Consider the following 21,475-nt stretch of genomic DNA (forward strand, 5'->3'; position numbering starts at 1 on the left):
TGCTGGGAAGTGGAGCTCAGGCGTCCAGAGTGGAGCATGAGGCAGTGGGAGCCGGCCCCACTGGCATCTGAGAAGGTGAGTGAATGGAGACTGTGTGAGCGAGTGTGAGAGGGTGAAGGACAGTTTGTGAGGAGGAAGAGGGTGTGAGGGGAAAGATAGTTTGAGGGGGAGAGGATAGGAGAGTGAGAGCAGGGATTGAAAGAGTGTGAGGGGGAGAGAGGGAAGAAAGCATGTGAAGGGAGAGGGTGTAAGGGAGAAAGTGAGACAGTGTTGGGGGGGGGGGGGAGTGGGAAAGGGCGTGAGAGGGAGAGGGTGAGGGAATGAAGGACAGTGTGTGGGCGAGAGGGGGAGAGGGTGTGAGGGGAGAGGGAGAGGATGTGAGGGGGAGAAGGTGAGGGAATGAGGGAGAGAGGGTGTGAGGGGCAGAGGGTGAGGGAATGAGGGAGAGGGTGTAAGGGGGAGGGACAGTGTGTGCGGGAGAGAGGGTGTGAGGGGAGAAGGAGAGGGTGTGAGGGGGAGGGGGAAAGGGAGAGGGTGTGAGGGGCATAGGGTGAGGGAATGAGGGAGAGGGTGTAAGGGGGAGGAAGAGTGTGTGTGGGAGAGAGAGTGTGAGGGGTGAAGGAGAGGGTGTGAGGGGGAGGGGGAGAGGGAGAGGGTGTGAGGGGCAGAGGGTGAAGGAATGAGGGAGAGGGTGTGAGGGGGAGGGACAGGGTGCGAGGGGAGAAGGAGAGGGCATGGGGTGAGGGATTGTGGGGGAAGAGATAAGGTTGTAAAGGAGAGAGGGAATGGGGAGAGGAAGGGGGTGCAAGGGCAAGAGGGTGAGGGAATGAAGGGAAGGGTTTGCAGTGGAAGGGGAGAGGGTGTGAGGGAAAGGGGGAGGGAGAGGATGTACGGGAGAAAGGGTGAGCGAATGAGGGAGAGGGTGCGGATGTCCATCAAGCTGCCTCTCTCTCTGTATCAGGCTGTACATTCACCCACACACACACCATCATGCGCTGTTATCCACTCTCCCAGGGGGTGAGGGTGAGTGAGTGAGCAGCCTGAGACTGGCAGTGAGACAGACACACACTCTCACTTTATTCCATTCTGACACTCTTCTTTATTACTCTTTTTGTCCTCAGCAAGTTGTTTTCGTCTCCTCTCACTTTTTGTTAAATCTGTGTGTGATGTTGCGCTGAATTTTTTCTTTCCAAAGTTTGCTCACAGGCCCCCTGAGTGAGCAAAAATGGGAAATGTGCCCCCACCCCCCACCCCCCCCCCCCCCCCCCGTGCCCCCGCACCCCCAGCTCCCAGGTGAGGAGGTTGGACAGACCTGATCTACACGATTCACTTCAGCCGCTCCCTGTGGCAGTAAACTCCATATCCTCACCACTCTTTGGGTAAAGAAGGTTCTTCCGAATTTTACAAAAACCTATTCTTTCAGGGGATGTGGGAAGGATCACTCGGAAGGGCAGCATTTATTGTCTATTCCTAATTGCCCTTGAACTGAAGAGTGGCTTTCCAGGCCACTTGAGAGGGTAGATAAGAGTCAACCTCTTTAGGGTGGATCTGGAGTCATATGTGGGCCAGACTGGTTAAGGATGGCAGATTTCCTCCCTTAAAGTGGAACCAGATGGGGTGACAATCGGTGATAATTTCATGGCCAATGTTACTAAGCCTAGTATTCAATTCCAGATTGAAATTGAATTCAAACTCCATTAGCTGCCTTGGTGGGATTTGAGCCCATGACCCCAGATCATTATCCTGAGCCTCTGGATTACTAGTCCATTGGCATTATCCTAATTCCCTGTTGGATTTCTTGCTCACAGTAAGAAGCCTCACAACACCAGTTAGAGTCCAACAGGTTTATTTGGAATCACGAGCTTTTGGAGCGCTGCTCCTCCATCAGGTGATTCACTCGCCTGAGGAAGGAGCAGCGCTCTGAAAGCTCGTGATTCCAAATAAACTTGTTGGGCTTTAACCTGGTGTTGTGAGACTTCTTACTGTGCCCACCCAAGACCAACGCCGGCATCTCCACATCATGGATTTCTTGGTGACTATCTTATACTGTTATGGTCTTCCCCACAAGAGGAAACGTTCTATTCTTGATCAAATTCCGAGACCAGTTTTGCTCAGTTTGTCTCCTGCTTTTGAAAGTTGGGAGAAAATAGAGATCGAACAAAATACATAAATTAGGAACAGGACATTCATTTGTTCATAAGTTTTGTTCTAGCTCCATTCTCTCTCGGAGTTGGAAGACAAATTGACCAAAATTGGTTTTGAGATTGCGTCACTCAGTCCCTGTAATTCAGACACAAAATGGTGTTGAAGGGGATATTATGGCAGAGATTATGGAAGCTCATCTGTTGGGGGTCTTTGAGGCAGTGGTAGATAGAGTTTTGGATACTAAGAGTTAGAGATGGGATGGGAAAGTAGAGTTCTTCATCCTTCTTCCGTCGAGAAAAAGACACAAAAGTCTGAGGTCACGTACCAACTGACTCAAGAGCAGCTTCTTCCCTGCTGCCGTCAAACTTTTGAATGGACCTACCTCGCACTAAGTTGATCTTTCTCTACACCCTCGCTATGACTGTAACACTACATTCTGCACTCTCTCCTTGCCTTCTCCATGTACGGTATACTTTGTCTGTATCGCGCGCAAGAATCAATACTTTTCACTGTATACTAATATATAATACTGTATACTAATATAATGTATACTGTATAACAATAATAAATCAAATCAAAAGTTGAGGTAGAAGATCATGATATGATTGAATGGCAGAGCAGGCGTGATTCAACGGGATCTATGGCCTACTCCAGCTTCTATTTCTGAAGCTCTTATGCTCTAATCATGTTCTACCCCTTTGACTGTCATGTCTCCTAGTATCTCCTGACACAATCTGTGTCAAACTCCAGACTCATTCCTTGTGGCGCCTTCCTGTGTTAATGATCTTTGCGTGCTGCTGTAAAAAGCAACTCTCTCAAGGCCCGAGAGGCTCTGATGTATCTATCAAAGCATCAGCAGGTGGGCGGCATGGTGGCACAGTGGTTAGCACTGCTGCCTCACAGCGCCAGGGACCCGGGTTCGATTCCCGGCTCGGGTCACAGTTTGTGTGGAGTTTGCACATTGTCTGCGTGGGTTTCCTCCGGGTGCTCCAGTTTCCTCCCACAGTCCAAAAGAGGTACTGGTTAGATGCATTGACCCGAACAGGCGCCGGAGTGGGGCGACTAGGGGAATTTCCCAGTAACTTCATTGCAGTGTTAATGTAAGCCTTACTTGTGACTGACTAATAAATAAGTAACAAGCTTTGTGGGTGATGTAAAACAAACATTTTCCCACTTTTCATCAGAAGAGGAATTACATCTCAGTGTTGCTGTCAATTGCCCAGGTTACAGGTCCAGCTTCTTGTTCATGTTTAGTGGCTGGAGTTGCGCACACTCTGCTAATGGTCATGACATTTATCTTCAGGAAGATTTTCTTTAATGATCTAATGGGAGGGAGATTAGAAACAGCAAACAGCAATTAGGAGCTAATCTGCCTCGGTAGCTCTTGAGGATTTACCATTTAGCTGCTTTTATCTCGGGGCCGTTCTAATTCACATTCTCTTTTCCGAATTCACTTTCAGGATGTGGGTATCACTGGCGAGGCTGACACTTATTACTTGTTCCTGGTTGCTGTCATACCACAGAATGGCTTGATGGGTTCACGGACTGGGGTTGTGAAGAAGGGTTAATGGAGTGCTAAAGTGACTTTGCAATTAGGAATTGGGCGCAAAGAGGATGAAGGAGGTACTGCTAAAATACTTGGTGTGGATCAGCCATCCTGTAGCTCAAACACTTTTGACCCCAATCTACCTATTTTAATAGACATAAATTATTCCATGCTACCAGCACACAAACCAGCCTCCCATCCATTGACTCTGTCTACACTTCCCGCTGCCTCGGCAAAGCAGCCAGCATAATTAAGGACCCCACACACCCCGGACATTCTCTCTTCCACCTTCTTCCTTCGGTAAAAAGATACAAAAGTCTGAGGTCACGTACCAACCGACTCAAGAACAGCTTCTTCCCTGCTGCTGTCAGACTTTTGAATGGACCTACCTCGCATTAAGCTGATCTTTCTCTACACCCTAGCTATGACTGTAACACTACATTCTGCACTCTCTCCTTTCCTTCTCTATGAACGGTAAGTTTTGTCTGTGCAGCGTGCAAGTAACAGTACTTTTCACTGTATGTTAATACATGTGACGATAATAAATCAAATCAAATCAAATGAGTTATAAGGAGAGGCTGGATAGACTGAAACTTTTTTCCCTGAAGCATAGGAGACTTAGGGATGATCTCACAGAGGTCTATAAAATAATGAGGGGCATAGATCAGCTAGATAGTCAATATCTTTTCCCAAAGGTAGGGGAGTCTAAAACTAGAAGGCATATGTTTAAGGTGAGAGGGGAGAGATACAAAAGGATCCAGACGGGCAATTTTTTCACTCAGAGGGTGGTGAGTGTCTGGAACGAGCTGCCAGAGGCAGTAGTTGAGGCAGGTACAATTTTATCATTTAAAAAGCATTTAGACAGTTACGTGGGTAAGATGGGTGTAGAGGGATATGGGCCAAACGCGGGCAATTGGGACTAGCTTAGTGGCTAAAAGAAAAGGGCGGCATGGACAAGTTGGGCCGAAAGGCCTGTTTCCATGCTGTAAACCTCTATGACTATGGAAGAGAGAAACGGTGACATCTCCTGTGGTCTGGTGTGCACCACCAGTCGCCACAGTGTCTTGGCAACAGATACCCCATCACCAAAACAACAACTTGTCACGTGGTATGTTTGTGTGCGGCACTTTTGGAAGATCCTATCTTTCAAGGAATAGCCTTCATGTCCATCAGCAAAGAGGCACCAGATACTTTCCTTCTTCAATATTCATGTTTGATGCCTTTTGGGATGACCTTACTTATGTGCCCCCTTCCCACTGGCAACGACCTCCCCCCCCCCCCCCCCCCGCCCCGCCACTCGTCCTCCTCCCCGCCTCAGGCTAATCGCAACACATCAACCAATCAGTATTTACCTCATTGTAACCCTCAAGAATCATGAAGAACTCTTAACTTTCTCATTTATTGAATCATGACTTTAATCATTAACAATGTGTGAAAGAAAGTTTCAAGGACGAGTGTGAAGAGGGTGGCCAAACAAAGCTTGTTAATGGAAATGGCTCCATCATGTTACCATAGCAACGCACATGTAAATGTGTTTTTGTTTACTGCTCAGATGCTGGACAGGATAAAGCCGCGTAACAAAGAGTATGAGGAGTTGATGTTCTGAGGGAAAGCGAAGAAGGGTGATTCTGTTTTCATGTGAAGAGCAGATGCTTGGAGTTGACCTTGTCAAAGCTTTCAGGATGAAGGACAGAGTTGACAAAGAGATGATCCAGGCGAGTAATTTACTGCAGAGAGGATTTAAAATCAACAACAGCAACTTGAGTTTACATAATGCCTTTCACTTAGAAAAGAGTGGCAAAGCCCTTGACAAAAGGTGGGCAGAGAAAATGTTCATTTGATTAGAAAATGAAAGGAGTAGGGGCTGGGACTTTGAGTGTGGATGAGAAAAAGAAATGACAGAAGAACCTGCAGAACAATTGAATTCAGAGAGGGTTTTTAAGGATTTTTATTTCACCCAAGATCTGAGGAATAAATTACCAGGACATATTAACCCAATATTTACCAGGAAGTGAGTAACGCTGAGTGAAAATCAGGCCAGAAACACAGAGCTCCTGACAAGCATAATAGCACAACTGTCGTGTTTGTTCTATGCTTGATTATGTAAGTCTGTTTACTACTGATGCTCACTGTGCTTGATTGATTGAGCCTGGCTGTGGACTCAGAGAAAAATGATTAAACTGTAGGAAGAGCTGGAAGCATAGAGCACTGTAAATCAAGTTCCGACACATATAGAAACTCGTGTCATCTCTGTGTTTCTATCGGTATAAAATATACATTAAGGAGTTTGTTATAGGCAGCACGGTGGCACAATGGTTACCACTGCTGCCTCACAGCACCAGGGACCCAGGTTTGATTCCAACCTTGGGTGACTGTCTGTGTGGAGTTTGCACATTCTCCCCGTGTCTGTGTGGGTTTCCTCCGGGGGCTCCAGTTTCCTCCCACAGTCCAAAGATGTGCGCGTTAGGTGGATTGGCCGTGCTAAATTGGCCTTTAGTGTCCAAAAGGTGTGTAGGTTAGGTGGTAAATACACAGGGTTGCGGGGATAGGGTGGAAAGGAGGGTGTGGGTGGGACGCTCTTTCAGAGCGTTGGTACAAACCCAATGGGCTGAATGGCCTCTTTCTGCACTGCAGGGATTCTACGATTCTGTGTTAAACCCTGTCAGGCTCTGTCTGATTTTGCAGGTTAGACATAAAGGATCCCATGGAAGTTACTCAGCAAAAGAGCTGAGGACTTTCCCTGGTGTCCTGATCAATATCACAAAATCAGATTATCTTAGCATTATTTTACTGCTGTTTGTGGGAGCTTGCTGTGCACAAATTGGCTGCCACATTTCCTCTACTGTAACAGTGACTACACTTCAAAACTAATTAACTGGATTGCTATATAAATGTAAGTTGTTTCTTTCCCCAGGATATTGTAACAAAAAGGACATTTCAATTGAAAGGCAACGAACCCTGGAAATGTCCTGTTACTTACGTCAATACCACTCAAACCTGTGCCCACCATCACAGGCTCTGCTGGATATTACCAGTCATGATGTGGAGATGCCGGTGTTGGACTGGGGTGAACATAGTAAGAGTTTAACAACACCAGGTTAAAGTCCAACAGGTTTATTTGGTAGAAAATACCATTAGCTTTCGGAGCGCTGCTCCTTCGTCAGATGGATCTGACGAATCTGATGAAGTTGACGAATATCATCTGACAAAGGAGCAGCGCTCCGAAAGCTAATGGTATTTGCTGCCAGGTAGGCCTGTTGGACTTTAACCTGGTGTTGTTAAAACTCTTACTGGATATTACCAGGTCAGGGAAAAGGCATCTAAGCTGCATGGGATTGTTGGGTGCCCACTTTGCTACATGGGCATCTCTGTAGGTACCCATTCATCATTGACTCAGGGAATGATACAGCATTTGACCTACTGTTTGAAAGCTATTCAATTAGTCCAACACCTCTTCTCTTTTCCCCTAGCCTTGCAAATCTTTCTGCTTTAAGTATTCATCCAGTTATCATTTGAAAGGCTCTATCCTCCCCCCTCCCCCACCTCCGCTTTCTTCTCAAAAGATTAACATCTGGGTAGGAGTGGGGGATGGTATAACAAGCAAGACTGAACATAGCAGCACCATAGCATTTGCAGTATTGTGGGCAGTTTTGGGCCCCATATCGAAGGAAGGATGAGCTGGCCTTGGAAAGGGTCCAGAAGAGGTTCACAAGAATGATCCCTGGAATGAAGAGCTTGTTGTATGAGGGACGGTTGAGGACTCTGGGTCTGTACTATTGGAGTTTAGAGGGATGTGGAGGGATCTTATTGAAACTTACAGGATATTGCGAGGCCTGGATAGAGTGGACGTGGAGAGGATGTTTCCACTAGTAGGAAAAACTAGAACCAGAGGCACAACCTCAAGCTAAAAGGACGATCCTTTAAAACAGAGATGAGGAGAAATTTCTTCAGCCAGAGAGTGGTGAATCTGTGGAACTGTGGTAAACCACTGTTAAGCTTATTGCCTGTGTGTATGTGTGACATGCCTGGGCATGCCCCTGCCGGCCCTGCCTGAGACTCCTCCCCCCCTGGTCCAGGTATAAAGGTGACTGCTCCCAACCCCCCTGCCTCAGTCGCCGGACCAGTTCATCAGCATGGGTGTGCTCCAAATCTTTTGCGAATAAAAGCCTATTTGTTCTTGCACACAAACTAGTCTTTGCTTGATTGATAGTGCATCAGGAACCCTTTGCTGCAGAAGGCCGTGGAGGCCACGTCATTGAGTGTCTTTAAGACAGAGATAGATAGGTTCTTGATTAATAAGGGGTTATGGGGAAAAGGCAGGAGAATGGGGATGAGAAAAATATCAGCCATGATTGAATGGCGGAGCAGAGTCGATGGCCCAAGTGGCCTAATTCTGCTCCTATATCTTACGGTCTTACCACACAGGAATTCAACTGTAGTGTTCATTGTTTTCATTGATTTATGTTTGATTATGTGAGTCTGGCAGCTGATCTATGCTCTCTGTGCTTAACTGATTGAGCCTGGGTATGGAGCCCGAGTAAAGTAAACTAACACCATGGAAGCGGTTGGAAGCCGAGCTGAGACACTCATGAGTGCAGATGTTTTGTGATTGCAAAGATATTTTAAAACTCTAGCAAATAAACCTGTTGCACATTTAGAAACCAGTGTCATCTTTGCATTGCTTTGACGCAAAGCAAGTATATCAAATATGCAACATAGAATGGGCCAGAGAAGCAGGAGTCCCAGCACGAAAGGTCACCATTCTTGGGCCAACTGACATCACTTGTCTTGCATGGGAAGGGAAAAGGCTTTGCAGACCCACCCCATCCCCACCCAAATGACACCTTGGGGTGGCACAGTGGTTAGCACTGCTGCCTCACAGCACCAGGGACCCGGGTTCAATTCCCAGCTTGGGTCACTGTCTGTGTGGAGTTTGCACGTTCTCCCCGTGTCTGCGTGGGTTTCCTCCAGGTGCGCTGGTTTCCTCCTACAGTCCGAAAGACGTGCTGGTTAGATGGATTGGCCATGCTAAATCCTCCCTCAGTGTTCCCGAACAGGCGCCGGAGTGTGGCGACTAGGGAATTTTCACAGTAACTTCATTGCAGTGTTAATGTAAGCCTACTTGTGACACTAATAAATAAACTTTAAAACTTTAAATTGTAAAACTTCAGGAAAGGGTAGGGACATGGTGCTACTGGCTGGCTCCCTCCTACTTTTCAGATGGTGTTCCTCCAGTGGGAGTCAAGAGGGACACTCAGAAGAAAATAAGTTTGTGGAGTTTGAGGGCGGCATTGTGGCACAGTGGTTAGCACTGCTGCCTCACAGTGCCAGAGACCCCGGGTTCGATTCCCGGCTTGGGTCACTGTCTGTGTGGAGTTTGCACCTTCTCCCCGTGTCTGCGTGGGTTTCCTTTGGGTGCTCCGGTTTCCCCCCACAGTCCAAAGATGTGCGAGCTGGGTGCATTGGCCATGCTAAATTGCCCCTTAGTGTCCCGGGATGCGTAGGTTAGAGGGATTAGCGGGGTAAATATGCGGGATTACGTCGATAGGGCCTGGGTGGGATTGTAGTTGGTGCAGACTCAATGGGCCGAATGGCCTCCTTCTGCACTGTAGGGATTCTATGATTCTATGATTGAGGGCTGCAGCGAGACACTTCCCCACGTCCCACCAACTGCAGGCTGAAAAACCAGCGCCTATCAAGCAGATTTGAATAAAACTTACATTTTATACGGAATCTAATCATCCAATGTCAAAGCATCTCAGCACTTCATATATTAATGAGTGTTTGATGTACACTGACAGCTGTTCTGCAAGAATACCAGCGCCAGATCCTTCACTAACCTTAGAGAATGACAAGTCTTCTTCTAACGTGCGATGATGAGAGCATTTGTGGCAGCCGCTTCTTGAAGAGCAAAATCCTACACATGTGGTGGGGGTGGGGGGTGAGGGAAGAATGACCAGTTCACATTTGGTGATGCCTTTATCATAGAATCCCTTCAGTGCAGAAGGAGGCCATTCGGCCCATCGAGCCTGCAGTGACCACAATCCCACCCAGGCCCTATCTCCATAACCCCATGCATTTATAGCTAGTTCCCCCTGACACTAAGGGGCATTTTATCATGGCCAATCCACTTAACCTACACATCTTTGGACACTATGGGGTAATTTATCATGGCCAATTCACCTAACCCGCACATCTTGGGACACTAAGGGGGCAATTTAACATGGTCAATGCACCTAACCTGCAGATCTTTGGACACAAAGGGGCAATTTATCATGGCCAATCCACCTAACCTGCAGATCTTTGGACTGTGTAGGAAGCCAGAGCACCCGGAGGAAACCCACACAGACACGGGGAGAATGTACAAATAATATTGGTCAAGGGATGGGGAGAATTGAATGCTCCTCCTCTTGCGCTTGGGAGACCAGAGGCAGGCTTTTAGCAACCCACACGAGGTGGGACAAGTTGAGGGGGGTGTGGGGGGGGGGTGAGGGTGTTGGGGAAGGGAGGATGAGGTACGGATTGACTCCCCAGCCATGTCCCACCATTCAGGAATTTTACCAAAGACGGCAATGGAATCAGACAGGCTGGCCGCCACAAGGAGACAGAAAGCCAATTTCAAAATGTAAAAATGCAACTGAGGCCATATTGCCAGACCGTGATCATCTTGCCCCTGCTAATTTGACCTCATGTTTGAGAGGAGGCTTCCAGCTGACTGGATGCGGCCTCCAAGTGACAGCCCAGGATGGAGGTAAGGATTTTTGCAGGACAGAGGGGTTAATCAGCAGGGAAGACAGGCCCCCATGCCCTTCAGAGATTTCCTTGGAGGAGTTTCCCCTCCATCACTTGAACACGTATTTTCTTTTTCCAGCCCTACCTTCTCAAGGCACAGTAGTGAGAAGCCTCACCATGCCAGGGACCCAGGTTCAATTCCGGCCTCGGGTCACTGTCTGTGTAGAGTTTGCACATTCTCCCTGTGTCTGCGTGGGTTTCCTCCGGGCGCTCCGGTTTCTTCCCACAGTCCAAAGATGTGCAGGTTTGATGGATTGGCCATGCTAAATTGCCCCTCAGTGTCTTGGGATGTGTAGGTTAGAGGGATTAGCAGGGTAAATATGTAGGGTTCAGGGGATAAGGCCTAGGTGGGACTATTGTCGGCGCAGACTCGATGGGCCAAATGGCCTCCTTCTCCACTGTAGGGATTCTATGATTAAAACAAATGAGACAGGAGTGAGGAAAGGATCACTGATGAATCCCCCCCTCATTAGCAAAGCATTTTACCCTGCGCAGGGAGACAGTGACACGAAATCACGGGCTAATGTAGACAAATTGGAATGACTAAATTTTGCAGATCTGCGACTTGACCCCAGATAGTCATTGGGCGAAGAGATAATTATACCAGTTAATTAACTCCTGCACTGTGAAGCTGCAATGTGCTAATGGCCATAATGTGTGAGTCAAGATCTGCGTGAAAGGAACTTCCTTCTCTGGTTCTTCATTCCATTGCAGCCACACTGAATTCACAAGGTCGCAAGAGAACTGTGGATGAGGAAGACCAATTGGCGCCATCGTAAATTGTAATCCCAGAGAGACCTACAGTTCCTTCATCGAGACCACTGCCTCTCAAGGAATTCCAACTGCCTGGAATCTGTGAATCAGCTCCCAGCTTTTACTAGGATTTTAATTTAAATTCAATTGATAAATCTGGAATTAAAAGCTGGTCTCAGTCATGGTGACCATGAAACCATCATTGATTGTCATTGAAAGAAAAAAATCTGGTTCACTAATGTCCTTGAGGGAAGGAAATCTGCTGTCCTTACCTGGTCTGGCCTACATGTGACTCCAGAGCCACACAGCAATGTGGTTGACTCTCAATTGCCCTCTGGACAAGGACATCTAGGGATGGGCAAGAAATGCTGGCCAGCCAGCGACGCCCATGTCCCACAAATGAATACAAAAAAAGATGGCTGAGCGAGACCCTCAATTCAAGGGCAATCAGGGATGGGCAACAAATGCCGGCGACGCCCACAGTCCGTGAAAAACTAAAATAAAATGTTCTTAAGCTACGTAAATGAACCAGATCAACTGCTAGCAGAAAGGAGTCTATAACTTTGCTACCCACACATGAGCCTTCTGACCTCTCATGCCAATCCATGCCAACCTGCAATGGTTACCCATCCCTAGGCCAATTAGCTTCAAAATCCACATCCTTGTCCTCAAATACCCCTGTACCTATATCTCTGCAACATTCTCCCTACTTATTTCCCATCTCATACTCTCTGCTCTAACATTATGGCAAAGTCTCTGTCCACCTTTCTGATAGCACCTCCCCTGATTGAATGGCCTCACTCTCTGGACATGTGCTGAAAGCTTATCCTTTAACTCTAACTCCAAACCCCCTTCTGAACCTTTATAATCGTCCTTAAATCCAACCTCCACACTGAACACTTGTTGCCTCCATCAGTTCACCTCCTATCCCTAGAACCATAGAACAACTACAGTGCAGGAGGAAGTCATTTGGCCCATCGAGTCTGCACCAACTCACCGAAAGAGCATCTTACCCAAGCCCATCCACTCCCCCCCCCCCACCCCCCTCTTCCCTGTAACCTTGCGCATTTACCATGGCTAATCCACATAACCTACACATCTTTGGACACGAAGGGACAAATTTAACATAGCCAATCCACCTAACCTGCACACCTTCGGACACTAAGGGGCAATTTAGCATGGCCAATCCACCTAACCCGCACATCTTCGGACACTAAGGGGCAATTTAGCATGGCCAATCCACCTAACCCGCACACCTTCGGACACTAAGGGGCAATTTAGCATGGCCAATCCACCTAACCCGCACATCTTCGGACACTAAGGGGCAATTTAGCATGGCCAATCCACCTAACCCGCACATCTTCGGACACTAAGGGGCAATTTAGCATGGCCAATCCACCTAACCCGCACATCTTCGGACACTAAGGGGCAATTTAGCATGGCCAATCCACCTAACCCGCACATCTTCGGACACTAAGGGGCAATTTAGCATGGCCAATCCACCTAACCCGCACATCTTTGGATACTAAGTGCCAATTTAGCATGGCCAATCCACCTAACCTGCACATCTTTGGACACCAAGGGGCAATTTAGCATGGTCAATCCACCGAGCCCACACATCTTTGGACACCAAGGGGCAATTTAGCCTGGCCAATCCACCTAACCTGCACATCTTTGGAATGTGGGAGGAAACCAGAGCACCCGGAGGAAACCTGCGCAGACACAAAGAGAAGGTGCAGATTCCACGCAGTCAGCTAAGGCTGGAATGGAACCCAGATCTCTGGTGCTGTGAGGCAGCAGTGCTAACTACTGTGCCACCGTGCCACCCATGCTGGAGGTTGACCCACAACTTTCAAATACTTTATGGAAGACTTTGTTACATCAATGTCACAAGATGAGGAAGGACTTGGCTTAAAATAGTTCACCGAAATTTTCTAAACCGCACGTGCACAAGTGGATCACATTTGATATCGTTGTGTAAAGGGACCACAGACCGTGAAGTAACCATGAGATCAGCAATGACCCTGGGTAACACAGACATATAGAGCAGAGTGTAAACTCTGACCTTCACCGTATGGGCATAATTAGTGAACAATCCATCCTCTTGTCACAGAACCTAGTTGAGTTGCACAACATTGAGATCAATCAAATGTAAAGTCAGTGCCTCCGGGAGGGAAGTGGACTATTAAGGAGCATCTGTAATGATTCAGACCATACACTCCCTCACACATAACAAAGCAACGGTTCTTATCTGGGCCATTCTGTGCCAGAATGCTTGAACAGTTTGAAAAGGATGGTTATGCTCACGGCAGAAGACCATAAAAAAAATTAAATTAAATCTAAGCGGACAGCACAGTCTTTAAATATTCCAACATCTAAATTCAGCAGTGGAGATTGCACAGTAAGGGAAGGAGCCAGCTTCCTAATGCCCCTGGGACGCAGCTCCGTCTGTGCTACGCTTCCCTGCCGATGGATATTGCCAGTTCTCTCTTATTAGTGCCTTTCATGGATTGTTTGGCCTGCTAAGTTGGAGCCACATTGATTCCAGCCAAGGCTGCGTTCCTGTGTTGGCTGATACTAAACTGGCGAGACAAGTGTTGCTGAACTGCATGATTCAGTGTCGACGAGAGGTGCGTAGCCCTTAAGGTGACATACATCTGGTAGTCCCTCAGTGCCAACTGGCGTGGTGTTGGAGGAGGTGGGACACGGGTCAAAAGGCTCTCCTTGCTTCTCTCACCTTCAAGACAGAAGGCAGCTTTTGTCGAGGTATGTAGCCTCACAACACCAGGCTCACCTTCGGCGCTCCGAAAGCGCGTGCTACCAAATAAATCTGTTGGACTTTAATCTGGAGTTGTGAGACTACTTACTGTGCCCACCCCAGCCCAATGCCAGCAACTCCACATCATAGCTTTTGTCGTGAACAGAGTATAATCTCGGAGTTCAGGAATGGCAGACCAGCTTAAAGAAAAACAAAACTTAAGAGTTTGTTTTTTTTTAAAGCCAGTCTGTCAGGTCAATTTCACTTGCTGCTGCGCTGCTGCAAGTGTAGTTGGTGTCGTGGGGGGAGTGGGTATGGTTGGGGAGTGAGAAGGAGTTGGGGTACAGAAATGAGACAATGTGCAATGTGAGGAAATAGCTTCTGCCTTTTAACTTCTGCACTTGTATTGTTTCATATTTATTAATTATAAATTATTTCATATTTATGTTGAAAAAATAAGAATTGATCCATTTTCATAGCTTGTCTTTACTCATTGGGTAGTGGTAAATTTGCCGTGTTATCTGTTACGAGATACTAAGCAGCAGTTCTGTCCGATTTCTCTGGGCACTGTTCACACAACCTGAAATAAACCAAACCCAAATACCAATAAAACCTGAGCACAGCACCTCAAGCTTTACAGGAAAGAAACAAACTGGAAACAAATAAAATACAGAAAGAATAATGTTAAAAATAGAAAGGAGCTGAGCAGATTGAGATGATCCTGCAGTTAATTTATTAGTGTCCACAAGTAGGCTTACATTAACGCCGCAATTAAGTTTCTGTGAAAATCCCCTTGTCGCCACACTCCGGCGCCTGTTCGGGTACACTGAGGGAGAATTTAGCACGGCCAATGCACCCTAACCAGCACGTCTTTCGCACTGTGGAAGGAAGTCAGAGGGAAACCCACGCAGAGAATGTGTAGACTCTGCACAGTCAGAGATCAAAGCCGGGAATCGAACTCGGGTCCCTGGCGCTGTGAGACAGCAGTGCTAACCACTGCGCCGCCGTGCTGCCTATGCAGCATCTGTAGAGAAGAGAAGTCAGGGTTAACGGTTCAGGACTCTGAACCTTCTTTGGAGCTGCAACATTCATTCAAGTTCTGTCCCTCTGACATGTTTGTGGTTCTTTTCCCCTTTATTTTGTTTGATTTCCGAGTGGCAGATTTTGTATTGGAGACAATGCAGGCAATTTGTAATTATGGAGTGGGGTTAGTTGGAGCTGTATACAGAGTATTATATGAGATGTTATATTTTACTAACTTATTTGAACAGTTATTCAATGATGGAACCTGCAAAGCACTTTAAGTGGCTACATCACAACATTACAGATTATAAATAAATGGAAAACAGGGGAATTATCCCATGGTCCCACCAGCTGGTAGAGGAATACTCGAGCCAATGGAATACTTTTTTCAACTATGATCGCTGTTGTAATGTTGGACACAAGGAGGTCTTGTGGGGCAGTGGGTTGCCTCCCTACTACTGGATTGGGAACTCTGGGTTCTATGAGCGGGATTTTCCAACCGCCCTTGCCCTGAAATCGGAATATCCTGCCCAAGGTCAACGGACCTTTCTATGGTCCGCCCCTCGCCCGCTACGATTCCCGTGGCGGGCGGAGTGGGAAAATTCACCCCCAGGACTTTATGGTCACGGAAGGTGCGTTCATAATTTGGCCAACCAGGTTGATTGTCAGCCTGTAAACCCTTCCAATATGCCTGATAGCAGGCGGTAAGAGTGGGAGGACAACAGCAAACCACTGCCGTACTTTGCCAAGCGTAATTGTCGGGCAATCACACAAGTCCATCGTCATCAATGCCTCTTAGGACATGGTTCCTGAATGAGCAGCAACGTAGAAATCACACACAGCAGCCAGCTTGGAAATGTTTTAAGTTTGAGTGGTTTGGGTTGAAGGATACCCATTGGCCAGGACTCAAAGGAGAACTCCTTTCCCCCCTCTTTGATTAGTGAGTGGCGCTGGGATTGTTTACGTTCATCCGAGCAGGCCACAGTTTAATGTTTGATTGGAAAGACAACACCTCTGACAGTGCGGCTCTCCCTCGGCACTGCACTAGGTGTGTCAGTCTGGAACCACACTGCACGTCTCGTTAGCCGGTGGGGAACCTCTCAACATTACTTCTCACAGTCCGTGGCTGTAATGACATCTACTCGAGTGACAGCAGAAGCCGCAGCGAGAGGGTTTGCTTCATCTGAATCCAGTTTAGTTGGGGCCAGGTCAGAGCTTGTGTCAGGAAGTGGAGAGATACATCCGAGGTGGAATTGAAGCACGCAAGCTCATGTGGGAGGCCACATGGGAGGACTCCCACCAATGCCGAGCGTGAAAACAAATAATTCACTACCACTTGCCAATCCCTCCACGGATGTCAGAGAACCATAGAAATCATACAGTGCCGAAGGAGGCTGTTTGGCCCATTGAGTCTGCACCGACCACAATCCCACTCAGGCCCTATCCCCATAATCCCACATATCTGCCCCTCTAACCTACGCATCCCGGGACACTAAGGGTCAATTTAGCATGGCCAATGCACCCTAACCAGCACGTCTTTCGGACTGTGGGAGCAAACCGGATCACCCGGAGGAAACACACGCAGACACGGGAATCGAACCCAGGTCCCTGGAGCTGTGAGGCAGCAGTGCTAAACCACTGTGCCACCGTGCCGCTGTCATTCTAAATATAACAGCGGAGCGTTCCTCTCTTGTACCTCAGCGCACTCTCTCCCCGCAGTCCCAAAAATTGTCTTTTATTTATCTGGCTTGGTGCTTTCAAGCAAGCTGACAGCTCTGGTCCTGATGAGATGTCACAGCACAGTGTAGGTGCATGTGACACCAATGCACTGCAGTCTCCTTGCCTGTCACTAACAAGCTGTTACTGAGCCACCTAATGAGTTGCAAATGTGTCATGTGATGAAAGTCGCTGCAGTGATTTTCCAGGGCAACTGTCGCATCTTTATTTTGTGGCTTCAGAGGCTCCCCATGATGTGAGACGGGGTACGTGGATCCCGGGCCCATGTTCTCCAGATACTTCACTTTAATTTTAATTCCTTTTATCTTTGCACCTTCCCTCCCTCCTGTCTGTCCCCCTGCAGCGAGGTGGAGGATGTCAACTCAAGACATCTCAGTCAAGTCATCGCTTTGCGTGCAAGGTGGCACAGTGGGTTAGCACTGCTGCCTCACAGCGCCAGGGGCGCTGGTTCGATTCTCAGGCTGGGTCACTGTCTGTGCAGAGACTGCATGTTCTCCCCATGTCTGCGTGGGTTTCCTCCGGATGTTCTGGTTTCCTCCCACAGTCCGAAAGACGTGCTGGTTAGGGTGCATTGGCCATGCTAAATTCTCCCTCAGTGTACCCGTACAGGCGCCGGAGTGTGGCAACTAGGGGATTTTCACAGTAACTTCATTGCGGTGTTAATGTAAGCCTACTTGTGACACTAATAAGTAAAGTAAACAAAGTGAGCATCGACAAGCTCTTCGACTGCAGCAGCGCCACAGCTGAGCTCAATCCTGCCCTCAGCCCACCTCCAACCATCTCCATTTCCCAGCACTCGACGGTGACCTTTAGCCCACAGGAAGTGAAGTCAACTGCAGTCACCAAGCAGCAGCTCTGACTGAGGGAAACTCATTTAAGTGCGTGACAAAATATTTCTAAATGTAGGCAGGAAGTAAGCGAGCAGGTAAATAAGGATGTGAAAGGTTGTGCAGTAATGAGGGGGGTGGCGCTTCGTGGGGGGTCAGTTTGGGGTGTGGTGTTAGGGTGAGGGCGGCTTGGTGGCACAGTGGTTAGCACTGCTGCCTCCCAGAGCCAGGGACCCGGGTTCGATTCCCGGTTTGGGTCGCTGTCTGTATGGAGTTTGCACGTTCTCCCCGTGTCTGCGTGGGTTTCCTCCGGGTGCTCCGAATTCCTCCCACAGTCCATAGATGTGCAGGTTAGGTGAATTGGCCAGGCTAAATTTCCCCTTAGTGTCAGGGGGACTAGCCAGGGTAAATGTGTCTGGTAATGAGGATAGGGCCTGGGTGGGATTGTTGTTGGTGCAGGGTCAATGGGCCGAATGGCCTCCTTCTGCACTGTAGGGATTCCATGATTCTATGATTGATCTAGTCCCAGTCCTAGACCTAGTCAGGTGGATGCAAAAGCTCGATGTGGTATTATTGTGGTAAACCACTGTTAGCTTATGACCTGTATATGTGACATGCCTGGACACATCCCTGCCGGCCCTACCCGAGACTCCTTCCCCCCTGGTCCAGGTATAAAGGCAACTGCTCCCCACCCCCTGCCTCAGTCTGGACCAGTTCATCGGCATGGGTGTGCTCCAAGTCTTTTGCTAATAAAAGCCTATTTGTTCTTGTATACAAACTAGTCTTTGCTCGATTGATGGTGCATCAATTATTCCAAAAGGGGCAGGGGATGGCTCTCTGACCAATATTTGTCCCTGAACCAACATAAATTTGGAGCAGTACGGTGGCACAGTGGTTAGCACTGCTGCCTCACAGCACCAGGGACCCGGGTTTAATTCTAGCCTTGGGTCACTGTCTGTGTGGAGCTTACACATTCTCCCTGTGTCTGCGTGGGTTTCCTCCGGGTGCTCCAGTTTCCTCCCACACTCTAAAGATGTGCGGGTTCAGTTGATTGGCCGTGCTAAATTGCCCCTAGTGTCAGGGGGATTAGCAGGGTAAATGCATGGGGTTGTGAGAGAAGGGCCTGGGTGGGATTGCGGTCAGTACAGACCTGATGGGCTGAATGGCCTCTTTCTGCACTGTAGGGATTCTATTCTATTCTATTCCAAATAGGAATCTAAACAATAGTTTTTAGTGGGAGCTTGCTGTGCAGAAAGAGGCCGCTGTATTTTGCACAACAGGCAACTCCTCTTCAGAATTACTTCACTGGCTGTGAGGTGCTTTGGGACATCCTGAGGTCATCAAACGTGTGAAACAAATGTAAGTTCTTTTTTGGTGCAACATCATTAGGATGCAGCATCATCCAGCAAGACGACTGAAACACAGGATTGCTTTCAGACCTGGAATCCTTCTAATGCCCCGGCCTTCAGGGGGAAGCGGATGTGAGTGAAGCCTGGAAAACTGGGATGTTTTATATAAAATGGCAGTTTAAGAATAGCTGCGCCACCTGAGGTTCAAATGGCTTCCGGGCACACGCTGTGATTGTCTTCAAACATCAGCGCTTTATTCCAGGGGCAGGTACCAGGGCTGTGCTCTCTGTCCAATTAGCCAGTGCCTGTCTTCGAGATCAAGTAATTGTTCCGGGGATTAGGTTTCCTCTCTGTCCCACAGCTCTCCAACTCTGCTAAACTTCCCAGAGTCACTGAGCTCATTTCTGCATCGAGGTTACCACGGACGCAGCAGAACGGCAAACGGGTAATCTGATCGTCCGCTGCTTGTGGGATCTTGCTGTGCGCAAGTTGGCTGCCCCACCCATTTTTCCATCACGTTGCAGCAGTGGGACTCCCTACCAGGTGGAGTGATTGAGGTGAATCAGAGGGAGGCTGGGTAAGTACATGAGGGAGAAGAGGATAGAAGGTTATGTCGATTTTTAAAAATTCTTTCATGGGATGAGGCGGCACGGCGGCACAGTGGTTAGCACTGCTGCCTCACAGCGCCAGGGACCCGGGTTCGATTCCCGGTTTGGGTCACTGTCTGTGCGGAATCTGCACTGGAGCTCCCCCCCCCTGTCTGCTTGGGTTTCCTCCGGGTGCTCCTGTTTCCTCCCACAGTCTGAAAGACGTGCTGGTTAGGCGCATTGGCCATGCTAAATTCTCCCTCAGTGTACCCGAACAGGTGCCGGAGTGTGGTGACTGGGGGATTTTCACAGTACCTTCATTGCAGTGTTAATGTAAGCATTACTTGTGACACTAATAAATAAATAAAGTATGTGGGCATCACTGGTAAAGTTTGTTGGCTCATCCCACTGAGTGGCGTGCTAGGCCATTTTTTATTACTCATTCATAGGACGTGGGCGTCGCTGGCTGGGCCAGCATTTATTGCCCATCCCTAGTTGCCCGAGGGCAGTTGAGAGTCAACCACATTGCTGTGGCTCTGGAGTCACATGTAGGCCAGACCAGGTAAGGACGGCAGATTTCCTTCCCCAAAGAGGATTAGTGAACCAGATGGGTTTTTCCGACAGTCAACAATGGTTTCATGGTCATCAGTAGATTCTCAATTCCAGATTTTTTTATTTATTGAATTCAAATTCCACCGTCTGCTGTGGTGGGATTCAAACCCATGTCTCCATAACATTAGCTGAGTATTTGGGTTAATATTCTAGCAATAATCCCACAAGGTTTTCGCCTCCTCTTCATAGTCAACCACATTGCTATGGGTTTGGAGTCAGACATCATAGAATCATACAATCCCTACAGTGAAGAGGGAGGCCATTTGGTCCATCAAGCCTGCACCAACTGCAATCCCACCTAGGCTCTGTCCCCGTAATCACCCTATAAATCCTCTGACATTCAGGGGCAATTCACCATATCCAATACACCTAAACTTGCACATGTTTGGAGTGTGGGAAGAAACCGGAGCACCTGGAGGAAACCCATGTAGGTCAGACAAGATAAGGATGGCAGATTTCCTTCCCTAAAGGGCATTAGTGAATTAGATGGGTTTTTACAACAATCAACGATAGTTTCCTGGTCTCCATTACTGGGGCTAGTTTTTAATTCTAGATTTAATTTACTGAATTTAAATTCCATCAGCCGCCGCAGTGGGATTTGAACCCTTGTCCCCAGAGCATTAGCTTGGGCCTACTGGATTACTAGTCCCGTGACATTACAGCTACCCCACTGTCTCAACTCATTAGATGAAGAGACACAGGATGAATCCCGTGTGAAACATGAACACTGATAAAGACCAGGGGATGAGTGGTCTCTGCTACAAACACCAGGTAATTTTGTGACTATACTTTCATTGTGGGGGGAGGGCAGAGATTTAAGGTAATTGGCAAAAGCAACAATGGGTCAGAAGGATACATTTTGAGTAAGTTTAAGTGTACAAGGACGCACATCGATGCTCACTCTTGCATGAGTATGTGTTGGTATCTGAGAGAGCACGCAAGTACATGTGGAGTTGTGTATATGTGAGAGATTATATGAGGGAAGTTAAGTGAGGGTCTGTGAGTATATCTGAGTGAGAGTTGAGAAGGATACTTGACTGAGACTTTTTCATGCAGTGTGTGGTTTTGGAGTGTGGTGGAGGCCGGTTCTATCGAGGCATTCAAGAGGCAATTGGATTGTTATCTGAATAGGAAGAATGTGCCGGGCTACAGGGGAGTGGGCACTCGGTGAATTGCTCCTTTAGAGAGCCAGTACAGACACAGTGGGCCAAATGGCCTTCTCATTCTGAAGTCATGAGAGAAATTACATAAATGCAAATCTTTCTTTCCAAATTTATTTGTCATTTTTATTGAACTATAATTTTCTGTCATTCACTCCCACCTTTCTCGTCTTCCTTGATGATAGA

Source organism: Mustelus asterias, chromosome 25, assembly GCF_964213995.1.
Source record: "Mustelus asterias chromosome 25, sMusAst1.hap1.1, whole genome shotgun sequence".
In the NCBI taxonomy this organism is placed as follows: domain Eukaryota; kingdom Metazoa; phylum Chordata; class Chondrichthyes; order Carcharhiniformes; family Triakidae; genus Mustelus; species Mustelus asterias.